Source organism: Crocodylus porosus, unplaced genomic scaffold, assembly GCF_001723895.1.
Source record: "Crocodylus porosus isolate Cpor-Errol unplaced genomic scaffold, CroPor_comp1, whole genome shotgun sequence".
Lineage (NCBI taxonomy): Eukaryota > Metazoa > Chordata > Crocodylia > Crocodylidae > Crocodylus > Crocodylus porosus.
In genome coordinates this window covers 7,477,099-7,487,901 of record NW_017728943.1, presented here as the reverse complement: position 1 = coordinate 7,487,901, position 10,803 = coordinate 7,477,099, and the positions used below count along the sequence as shown (strand labels likewise).

The 10,803-nt window shown below is 49.1% G+C and overlaps 1 pseudogene; it reads left to right on the top strand.

Annotated features, from left to right (window-relative positions):
• The window catches only part of LOC109318981, a 14,846-nt pseudogene extending 4,729 nt beyond the window's left edge, over positions 1–10,117 (top strand).
• The last annotated feature ends 686 nt before the right edge of the window (positions 10,118–10,803 follow it).

Genomic DNA, 10,803 nt, shown 5'->3' with positions numbered 1-10,803 from the left:
GGGGTAGCTGCAGCACCCCCTGTAGCTCCCACCCGGCACCGCTGCCACCTGCCTTGAGTGCAGCCCAGCCCAGCCCCTGCTGGGAAGAGCCCAGCACTGCCCCAGCTCCAGCCCACAGCTGTAGCCTGTGCCACCTGCACCCTGTGCAAGTGTACCATGTGGGGGTCATATGCATGCCCATGTTATTGCCATTTGTAATTACATATAGGGAGTTGCTGTATCTAATTGTGCGTAAGGTAAAGAAAGCCAGTGTTTGTGCAAACCCCAAGAAAGTGAAATGAATACCAGTCCCTGTCCCCTGTACCAGGATCTGATGGGGAGAAAAGACACAGCTCCAGAGCTGATACCATCCATAGAAAATTCCTCCATGATGATAGGTGTGATTTCTGCCCAAGGGAGTCCAGGAACTTTGTGATTCCATTTCCAGAGACTGCAATATGACAGTTTCTGGAGTTTGAAAAACACATTTCTTCTTCCATTTATTTCTGAACTCATTTTGCTCTGAGTCCAGCTTGCAGCCTCTCCTTCCCTTTCTTTTCATTTCCCTTCCCTTCAATCCTCAGCTAGACACAGCAGCCCCTGCACAGGTGAGACATCGTCGGGGGGGTCCCCTGTGTTGTATGGCTGCACAGTCTGGGGAGGAGGTGAGCAGCCAACAGTGGCAAAAGAATAGGTTAGGCACTATTTAGAAAAGGTGGAAATATACAAGTCCATGGGGCCAGATGGGATGCACCCGAGGGTGCTGAGGGAGTTGGCTGTTGTGATTCCACAGCCACTGACCATTATCTCTGAAAAATAATAATGATCAGAAGAGGTACCGGATGATTGGAAAAGGGCAAACATTGTGGCCATATTTGAGAAGGGGAAAAAGGAGGATCCAGGGAACTACAGACCAGTCAGCCTCACTTCACCTCGGTCCCTAGGAAAATTAATTCATTTCTAGGCACCTGGAGGAGAAGGTGATTAGGAGCAGTCAGCATGGATTCACCAAGGGCAAGTCATGCCTGATCCACCTGATTGGCTTCTATGATGAGGTGACTGGCTCTGTGGCTGCGGGGAGACCAGTGGATGTGGTATACTTTGATTTTAGCAAGGCTTTTGTTATGGTCTCCCACAACATTCTCACAGGCAAGCTAAGGAAGTACGAGCTGGATGAATGAACTGTAAGGTGCATAGAAAACTGGCTGGAGCATTGGGCTCAGGCTAATAATCAATGGCTCGATGTCTCGCTGGCAACTCTAATTTTCTATGACTCTATGCCAGCCAGTCTCACTGTAGGCTCTTAGCTTCCCACCCCAAAGCCACATGGGAAGCAAAGAAAAACTCTTGACATCACTGTGTCAGTCTCTGGAGTTACCTGGGGTGGTGTCTGTTGGAAAAGGATAAATTCTTGGGGTCCTACCTCCCATGCAAGAGTCCTTGCTGTGGGTCACTGCCATGATCAACAGCTTCCTGATGGTGACTTAGAGTGCCTACACTACAGACCCTCCACTGGGCTAGCACCTTATGCCAACTAAAATTAGCTGCACCATCTCCCAGGATGAGATGGGTTAAGGCAGACATATTAACTCCTATGTCCACCGAGTCATATCCACATCATATGACAGCTGAATAATGGGGAATTTTGCATCCCTACCTATCATGGCTAAGCTTGCAAAACGTTGTAGTACAGAGTTAGTACAGATAGGGCTGTGGGGGCTGGAAGCAGCTGGAACAGGATATATTGATGATGTAATGCTTGTGACTGCAGCTCTGGGATGTCTTTGAGGATGTGGCCCTTCATTTCACACGGAAGGAGTGGAAGCTGCTGGCAGATGAAGACAAAGTGCTTTACCGGGACCAAATGCTCAGGAATTACCAAGCCCTTGTTTTCCTGGGTAAAGCTATGGTTCTTGCTTATCCCTATTGCTACTCGACTTCTGAAGTTTGTCTTCTCCATGTGTTTCAAACCTCATGAACTTTTGACTCGTGGTTTAAATCTACTTTCTCCCCACTTCTCTTAGTGATTAGGCCTCTCACATTTCATGTTCATATATCCTCCTTCATTTGATTCAGACACCTTTCCTTGAGTTTTCTCCGTTCTTATAACTCCTGGTGCTTCTGTATTCAGCAGTTTCTTGGCAACATGATCTCCTTTTGCTTTCTTAGCTTATTCACATCATCTCCAATTCATTGTCCATAAAAATTCATCAACTGCCTTTCTTTGCAGAATTATTCTGATTTCCTCCCTCTTTGGCCTATTCTATCCTGTCCAAGCACATTTGACATCCAAGCATGCTGGATTCAGTGCTATCTAAATCCTTTCTCCTTTGGTTCTTACCAGGCAGAAGTTAATGGAAGTCTTAATCTGCCTATACTGCTACAACACAGATTTTGCATTTCCTTAACTTCTTCCATAGTGACATATGTACATGTGATGGAACCCAGATGCAGGCAACCCTTGCTTAGTGCTCGTAATTGGTTTCAGAAAAAACAAGCGGTAAGTGCAATCAAAAGTATTTGATGACCCAAGATGGCGACTGCAACTGTTTTTAATGAACCAAGATGGCGACCGTGAGCATTATAACAAAACTTGTTGAGTGCTAAGTGAAGTCAGGTTTCAATTTCAAATGAGTATTATAGCGAAATAGTGCTAAGTGAAATGGTTTGCCTGCACTTCTTAGGAGGAGTCACTGGAAGCTTCTTTCCACAGTCCTTCCTAACATATTCCTCTACACAGACCACTGACTCTGGCTTTGCTGTACTTGCTTTGAGACCTGTACTCTCCAGCTCACTCTGCCATTCTCAGAAGTTTCCTTGTTCTCTTCCTAAAACCCTTCTGCATGTCAGATGCCTATCACTGTGATAAAATGAGCAGGACTCAGTGCAGGGCCTAGTGAAAACCAGCTTTCATTTCCAGAAGATCTCTAATACAAGGACTTATTCTGGCTTGTGTGGACATTTGAGGGACTTAACTTTTAAGGGTCAATTTGCTTTTCTAGTGCTTGCTTAGGATTTTTGCACACTAAAAACATATTGATTATCACTTATGTTGGTGATCCTCTTGATTGTAGCTGCAATAACTTTTTCCTTTTTTCAAGGAGTGGCTAAGTAACTGTTTTCCAGTCATTAGTATTTACTGCCCATCTCTTTGAACAGGAAATATGATATTATGTTAGTCACCTTTCACCCCCAGTCTCTTATCCTGTTCATTTTCTAGATGAAATACAATAATTCACATCTCATTACTCTCCTAATGTTTCAGGATCTTCCACAGACTAGGTATGCAACTCTCCTGTTTACCCGTTTTTTTCAGTTTACTACTTTACTAATTTGCTGTGTACTGTTTCCTGGAATTCCAACATTCAATTACAGTGGGCGCATCTACACAAGATGCTTTACTGTGCAGTACATAAATTTACTGTGCAGTAAGCGTCACCATCTACATGTGCAGATCCTTACTGCACAGTAAATTGGTCTACTCCATGGTTAATGTGCTACTCTGCAGAAAAATAACTGCAGAGTAGCTACTGTGCAGTAAGGCATGTGTAGGCAGCCAATTGGGAACAAATTTGCTCCCAGTCAGCCGGGCAGCAGGGGGCAGGAGGTTACTCCCTAGCCCCAGGAACTGCCTACTGCTGGGACAGGCTCCAATGATGGAGTAGGCTGAGACAATGTCCTCCTGTCCTGGCAGCAGGGAGTTCTTGGGCCTGGCTCCACAACTGGAGCAGGGTCTGAGAGATTGCTTCCTGCTGTCAGGACAGGGGGACGTTGTCCCAGCCTGGGCTCTTCCACTGGAGCCTGTCGCAATAGCAGGCAGCTCTCAGAGCAATCTCCTGGTCCCCACTCTGATCACAGAGCCAGGCCCAGGAGCTCCTTGGTGCTGGGGCAGGGGGACATTTTCCCAGCCCAGGCTCTGCCATTGGAGCCCACCCTATCATCAGGGAACTCCTAGGGGCAGGGAGCAATCTCCTGGTCACCGCTGTGATTGCAGAGCCTGGAGCTGCCTGCACAGGGAGAGTTGCCCACCCAGCCCAGAGTTAGCTGGTACCTGCCCCAGACTGGAACAGTTCTCAGCCCCAGCCTGCATGGGAAAGTCTGCATGTGCAGCCTGGAGCTGGCTAGGAACTGTCCCATTTTGGGCAGGTCTCAGCCAGCACTGGGCTGCACATGAATACTTCCTTGTTTAGCCCAGGGCTGGCCAGGAACTGTCCTGGTCTGGGGCAGGTTCCAGCCCCACAGCTTTCCCAGCCCTGTGCCCCAATCAGGTGATCAAGGCATGGGGCTTGGAAAGAGCTGCAGGGGAGGGGCAGGTCCCAGGCTCCTGCCTCGATCATCTGGTGGGCCAGCTAGCAACAAGCCCCCAGCTGGGTGGGGAATCCCTGCTCAGCTGAGGTCTCACTGATAGCTGCCCCACTCATGGGACAGCTCTCAGTTACCCCGATTGAGTGGGGAATCCCCGCCCAGCCTGGAGCTCCTTGCTACCTGCCCCACCAGGACCTGTCTGTATGGGATCTGCCTCTCCCCAACAGCTCTTTTCCAGCCCCTTGCCCTGAATCACAGAGCCAGGGCTGGGAGCTCCCTGCTACTGGGGCGGGGGACATTGTTCAAGCCTGGGCTCTGCCACTGGAGCCTACTCCTGGGCATGGAGTAATCTTCCAGCCCCTGCCAGGGCACAGCTGTCGCCTGGCTCGGTATTCCCTGCTAGCCCCTGGCTGCTACATGGGGGCAGAACAGGGTGGGAGCAACCCTCTTCAGGCTGTTCCCATTAGGAGCAAATCTGCTCCCAAGTGCCTTCACATGTAGGTGCTTGCCTAGGGTGAGTTTACTCTTCAGTAATTTAGAACTCATCTAGCAGCATTTGCATGTGTGGATGTGCCCAGTGTCAACAGATGCAAATGTTCTTTGGCTAATTCTCCTTTTTAAAAAGTTTTCAAAATATGCCTTTCAGGCATGAAAGACCAGTTGGAGACTATGTGTTAATATTCTTTTCTAGCACTAACAGCAATGGGTTCAGAATCCAAGTCATTTGTTTATGCATGGTGGATTTTAGCCAGCTGAGCAATTTTTTTCTCAATCACTCTGTTTCAGTTTCTGATGCAAGTAATTCAGTGCTACTTCTCTGACTGCTCCCCTTTATGTATTCTTATCTTTTGTGTGTAAAGCTTGATCCAAATCCAGCTTTGCCACTTTTTAAGTACTTCTCTTTCCTTCAATACCTCATGAAATCTATATATTCCGCCACAAGTTTTGCCACCTGATTTTTCATTATGTGACTGGGTTTCACTTAATACTATTTCAGCAGCTGAAAGTGCAAACTCCTTCCCTGTATCTCAAAGTGTATCTGTATCAAGCTCTTTATTATAGTAAGAAAATTGTTTGTTGACTTTGCTACATAGCTCAGGCTTTCCCTACAAGATAATTTCTACCATTTCATGTCTCCCCCAGTTTCTCCTCTTATATTTAGGAAGTAGTCGACAGTATGCTGTGTTGGGCCACTAAGCTCTCACAAGATACCACACTTTCACTATGGTGACATCTCTATTTCTAATTCTGGTGCAATTTATTTGTTTGGAATGGTCCTCTCTTTTAGAGATGATTCTAGGGTGTCCTTGTTTTGGGAAACTAGGTCATTTTCATGTTATGGGATTTCATGTGATATAAAATGTGTCTCCCTTTTTTCTTTTTTTGTCCATCTCCATGACTCCCATGAACTTTGTCATAAACCCTGCAGTATCTGCCAATTTGTGCACTCATCTCTGCCCTGGGATCATCCTGCAATTGGATGAGGTGATTGCTTTAGTTGCATCTATAGTTCTTATAAAATCATCCTTTCCTGTGCCTTCTTGAATGAATTACCCTCTCTCCTAGAAAAAAAGTTTAATTGTGAACCATCTGTCACAGATCCTTTTCAGTGCCATGAGGCATCACTTTAAACCTTCAGTGCGAATAAACTCATTTCCACTCCTTTGCCTGGAATTATACCAATAAGAAAAATGTTATCAATCCATAAGTGTGTCCAGTGTCTTCTAATTTCGGTACCTTGAAAATAGCAAAAACTTTTCTGCTTTCCTCTCAGATCACTGCATCATCACCCTTGTTCCTCATGTCTCTGTCACTTTCATACCCGTTTTATACTTCAGAGTGGTTCGTGCTTTGTTTGCTATGACCACCCCTCCATTACCTGGGTGGCAAGGACCATCATCTATTGGCTTGAAGGCTTCTCCCTGCAGTGCCATCTCATTTATCCTAAATGTCCATTCTCTCTTGTCCTTCAATTGAAGGGATCTATTCCCCAAACGCCGGTTTGTTATTGTCTATCCAGTACCAGTCACAAACACTCCTTAACCACTGCCCCAAATAGGATATCGAGGTTCCACACCTGACTTAATCTGCCGCATTCAGCAAGGAGAGGTGGAGCTCTGCGTCCGTGATGTTGAAGACTGTGGGGAAATCTCAGGGTCAGAGGACCTGCTACCAGGTGAGCTGTGGCAGTCCACTCCACCCAACTCCCCTCTCAGAAAAGTTCCATACCCAGACTGATGGGGGGCCTGCCCTGCATTGACTTAAAATAGCCTGTCTTGTAATGTGTCCCAGCAGGTGTTATCCCCAGTCCCTGAAATTCCCTAATTACAGCTGTTAGGGGACAATAGAGTTTTCTGCCTTGACTTTTTTAGGCACAGATCTGGTTTCCCTTGGATACCATGATCTTAAATTTCCATCTTCACATACCATTGTAAGAGGTGATTCCTTAGCACAAGGTAGCTACGCCTCTCTAACACCATCTCCCAGGACATGATGGGATTTATAGTCTGCCATTGAAATCAACATGGTATATAGATTGTCCAACAGTAATGGCAACACAGAACAAGAGAGAGGCCTGGGCTTTGCCTGGTTTCTCCTCGCCAGGTTGACTTGGGACTCAGGAAATGTTTAATCATGGTCTCAGGCTGCATTAAGTGGTTCCATGGGGCAAATGGGATTGACAAGGTTTCATATTGTGGGATGAAGTGAATACCCTTTCTGTTTTATCTCAGGGCCCTTGAATGTCACAGAGCCTGAGACTCAGCATAGAATCCAAGTGCAGATTCATGCCAAGGCCTTTGTCCTGGTGCAGATTTCTATGACGTGCAGGCCACCTGGGCCTTGTCAGTAGAGGAAAGCTCTATGGACTCCTCCCTGCACTAAACCTTTCCCTGGAAATAGGCAGGAAACATAGCCTTCCTTCTCTCAGAAGGGAAAGCCACAGCTCTAAATACTCACCTTCCAAAATATTTCTTGGATGGAGGAGGGATGAAAAACGTTGGCTTTTTCTAACAAACAAAAGCAGCTGGTCCAATGTAAGGCAGAGATCCCAACACACCCATGACTGCTGACAAGCCCCAGAAATCCACCACGAGGCTGGACCCAGATGCTGCTCTCAGGACTGCCAGAAATCAAGGGTGAGCACTAGAGAACAGTCTTATCAATGCACTTTGGCTCTGGTGTATGTGAGCCCATTCAGGTATAATGCTTGGTATCATCTCCCCCTAGACCCATCACTGGTGTGGGCTATAGCAGCCCTTAGAGTGCCTCATTCTTCCTTTAAGCAGATCCTTCTTGTCTCATCCTTAGCTTCATTTGATCATGAAGCCATTCATGTACTGTTCTGATGTACATGTCCCTTGTGTTTTTCCCAGAAGGGTCTGAGGTGATGAGGCAGACAACAACTCTGAGAATCTGGCTCTGAAATCCACCAAGCAGGGAAAGTTAACATGGCACAGGGATCTGCCCCTCCCGCACACCCAGTGCTTAAGGTTTGAAAGGAAGACCTTGTTTTCTTAAGAAAACACAGGTGACAAAATCCAGTCCTGCTCAGAGGCCCATCCCAGCAGAAGGTTTTGCCAGCATGGCAGGGACTAATCTGGAATTTCTCTTCCCCACACAGGAGGTGCCTGGCTGCTGAGCAGAGCTAAGGAGCAGGCTGCTGAGGAAAGGCCTGCAAATGTGGAGTTACCACAGACTTTTCCAGGGTGTTTGCATGGGATGGACTTGCTGTGACCTGAGAAGGACCAATGGCACAGGAGTCAGGGTAGGCCCCACAAGCAGAAGGAGAATGTAGCAGTGAATTGGGTAGTATCTCCAGTTAGGCATGAGAGTGGAGAAGGGACAGAAACCAGAAAGAGCCCTGGGTGCAGGGAAGAATTTGTGGAGCTGGGAGACCTGAAGAATAAGTCAAAGTTCCACTGGAGAGAGAGACTGCATCCAAACAAAGCCAGTGGGGAGGGCCTCAGAGGGAAGCAGAAACTCATCACCAAGCCCAGGGGGAGAGCCCACCCCTGCCCTGTGTGCAAGAAAAGCTTTAGTTACCCTTCACTCCTGGCTCTGCACAAAATAAGGTACGCTGGGGAGGAGCCTTACGTATGCACCAAGTGCAAGAAGAGCATCACTTGCCTCTCAATCCTGGCTACTCACTGCAAGATCCATTCTGGAGGGCCCCCCCACCACTTCACCAAAGGTGGGAAGAGCTTTATGTGCCCCTCAGACTTGGTCAAGAACCAAAACGTACCCAGGGAACAGCATCTGTACCACTGCATCATGTGTTGTAAGACCCATTTCTCTTCCCTGGCTCAGCACCAGAGCATCCACTTGGGGAGGAAGATATACTGCTGCACCAAGTGCAGGAAGAACTTCATCAGCTGGCAAGGCCTGTCCCAGCACCAGTGTGTGCAGAGGAGGGAACAGCCATACTGCTGTAGCAGGTGTGGGAAGAGCTTCAAGTAGCCCTCCAGCCTGGCCAGGCACAGGCACATGCATGCAAGGGAGAAGCCACATCAGCACTCTGAGTATCGTAAGAGCTTCACCCACTCTTCGATCCCGGCCAAACACCGGCTCACCCACACGGGAGAAGGCACATCAGTGCTTTGAGTGTGGGAAGAGCTTCACCCACTTGTCCTACTTGACTGAACACAAGCAAATTCACATGGGGGAGAAGCCACATCAGTGCTCAGAGTGCGGTAAGAGCTTTATCCAATCCTCCAGCCTAGCCCAGCACCAGCGTGTCCTCACTAGGGAGACGCCACATCAGTGCTCATATTGTGGGAAGAGCTTCACCCGCTTTTCCTATCTGGCCTAGCACCAGCTCATTCACACAGGGGAAAGGCCACATCAGTGCTCTGAGTGTGGGAAGAGCTTCACCCAGTCCACTCTGGCTCAGCACCAGCGTGTCCACACCAGGGAGAAGCCATATCAGTGCTCTGAGTGTGGGAAGAGCTTCACTCAGTCCTCCCATCTGGTCCTGCACCAGTGCATGCACACAGGGGAGAAGCCACATCAGTGCTCTGTGTGTGGGAAGAGCTTCAGCAAATCTTCCAGCCTGGCCCAGCACAAGCGTATCCACACTGTGGCAGAGCCACATCAGTGCTCTGTGTGGGAAGAGCTTCATTTACTCCTCTAGTTTGGCCCGGCACCAGCGCATCCACACTGCAGAGAAGCCACATCAGTGCTCTGAATGTGGAAACAGCTTCACCTACTCCTCCAGCCTGGCTCTGCATCTGCTTATCCACAAAGGGGAGAAACCACATCAGTGCCATGTGTGTGGGAAGAGCTTCACCCAGTCCTCCCACCTGGCCCAGCACCAGCTTATCCACATGGGGGAGAAGCCACATCAATGCCCCAAGTGTGGGAAGAGCTTCCGCCATTCCTCCAGCCTGGCCCTGCACCAGTTTATTTACACAGGAGAAACCACATCAGTGCATTGAGTGTGGGAAGAGCTTCACCCAGTCCTCCAGCCTGGCCCGGCACCAGCTTATCCACACAGGAGACAAGCCACATCAGTGCTTGGAGTGTGGAAAGAGCTTCTCCCAGTCTTCTGACTTGGCTGCACCAGCGTGTCCACACAGGGGAGAAGCCACATCAGTGTTTTGAGTGTGGGAAAAGCTTCACCCAGTCCTTCAGCCTGACCCAGCACAAGCGCATCCACACAGGGGAAAAGCCACATCAGTGCTCTGAGTGTGGGAAAAGCTTCACTCAGTCCTCCAGCCTGGCCCGGCACCAGCACAGCCACATGGGGGAGAAGCCACATCAGTGCTCAGAGTGTGGGAAGAGCTTCACCCGCTCCTCCAACGTGGCTCAGCACTAGCACATCCACTCCCAGGAGTATCCATAATTCAGTAATGCTGGGGAGGGCTGGGGGATGTCTACCTGCTCAGTACCCACCAGTTGATGCATGCCAGAAAGCAGACTCATGCTAGTGTACTGCAGAAAGAATTCACCCAGCCTTCGTCCCTTGTAGGGCACAGCAGAACCCAAAGGACCCAGAGGCTAGCCCTCAAGGTTTAATTGGAGGGAGGGGCTAAAGGGAAACACTGCAGGCAGAAGCCAGCCCATATGCTAAGGGGAGTGGTAAGGACATGAGTGACTGGTGACTCCTGAATCAGAGCGGGGGGCACCCACAGAAGTTGCTGACCCTGTCAGGTGGGCACCAGCCTTACCAACAGCATCAGTGTCAGCCTTTGGGGGACACTGGCCCCATCATGAGCAGGGACCAGATCAGCCCCCACACCGGGTCCCCCTCAGGCACCAGGGGAGGTGCACCTAGGCCAAGAGACAGGGAGGATCTAGTCAGGGAACTTCTGGAGGGACTGAATGTATTTAAATCAGCTGGTCCGGACAATCTCCACCCCAGAGTACTAAGGTCATTGCGGGACCCCTGGCACGGCTTTATGAGCACTCGTGGTGCTCTGGTGAGGTGCCAGACGACTGGAAGAGGGCCAATGTGGTTCCCATCTTCAAAAAAGGGAGGAAGGAGGACCCGGGGAACTATAGGCCAGTTAGTCTTACCTC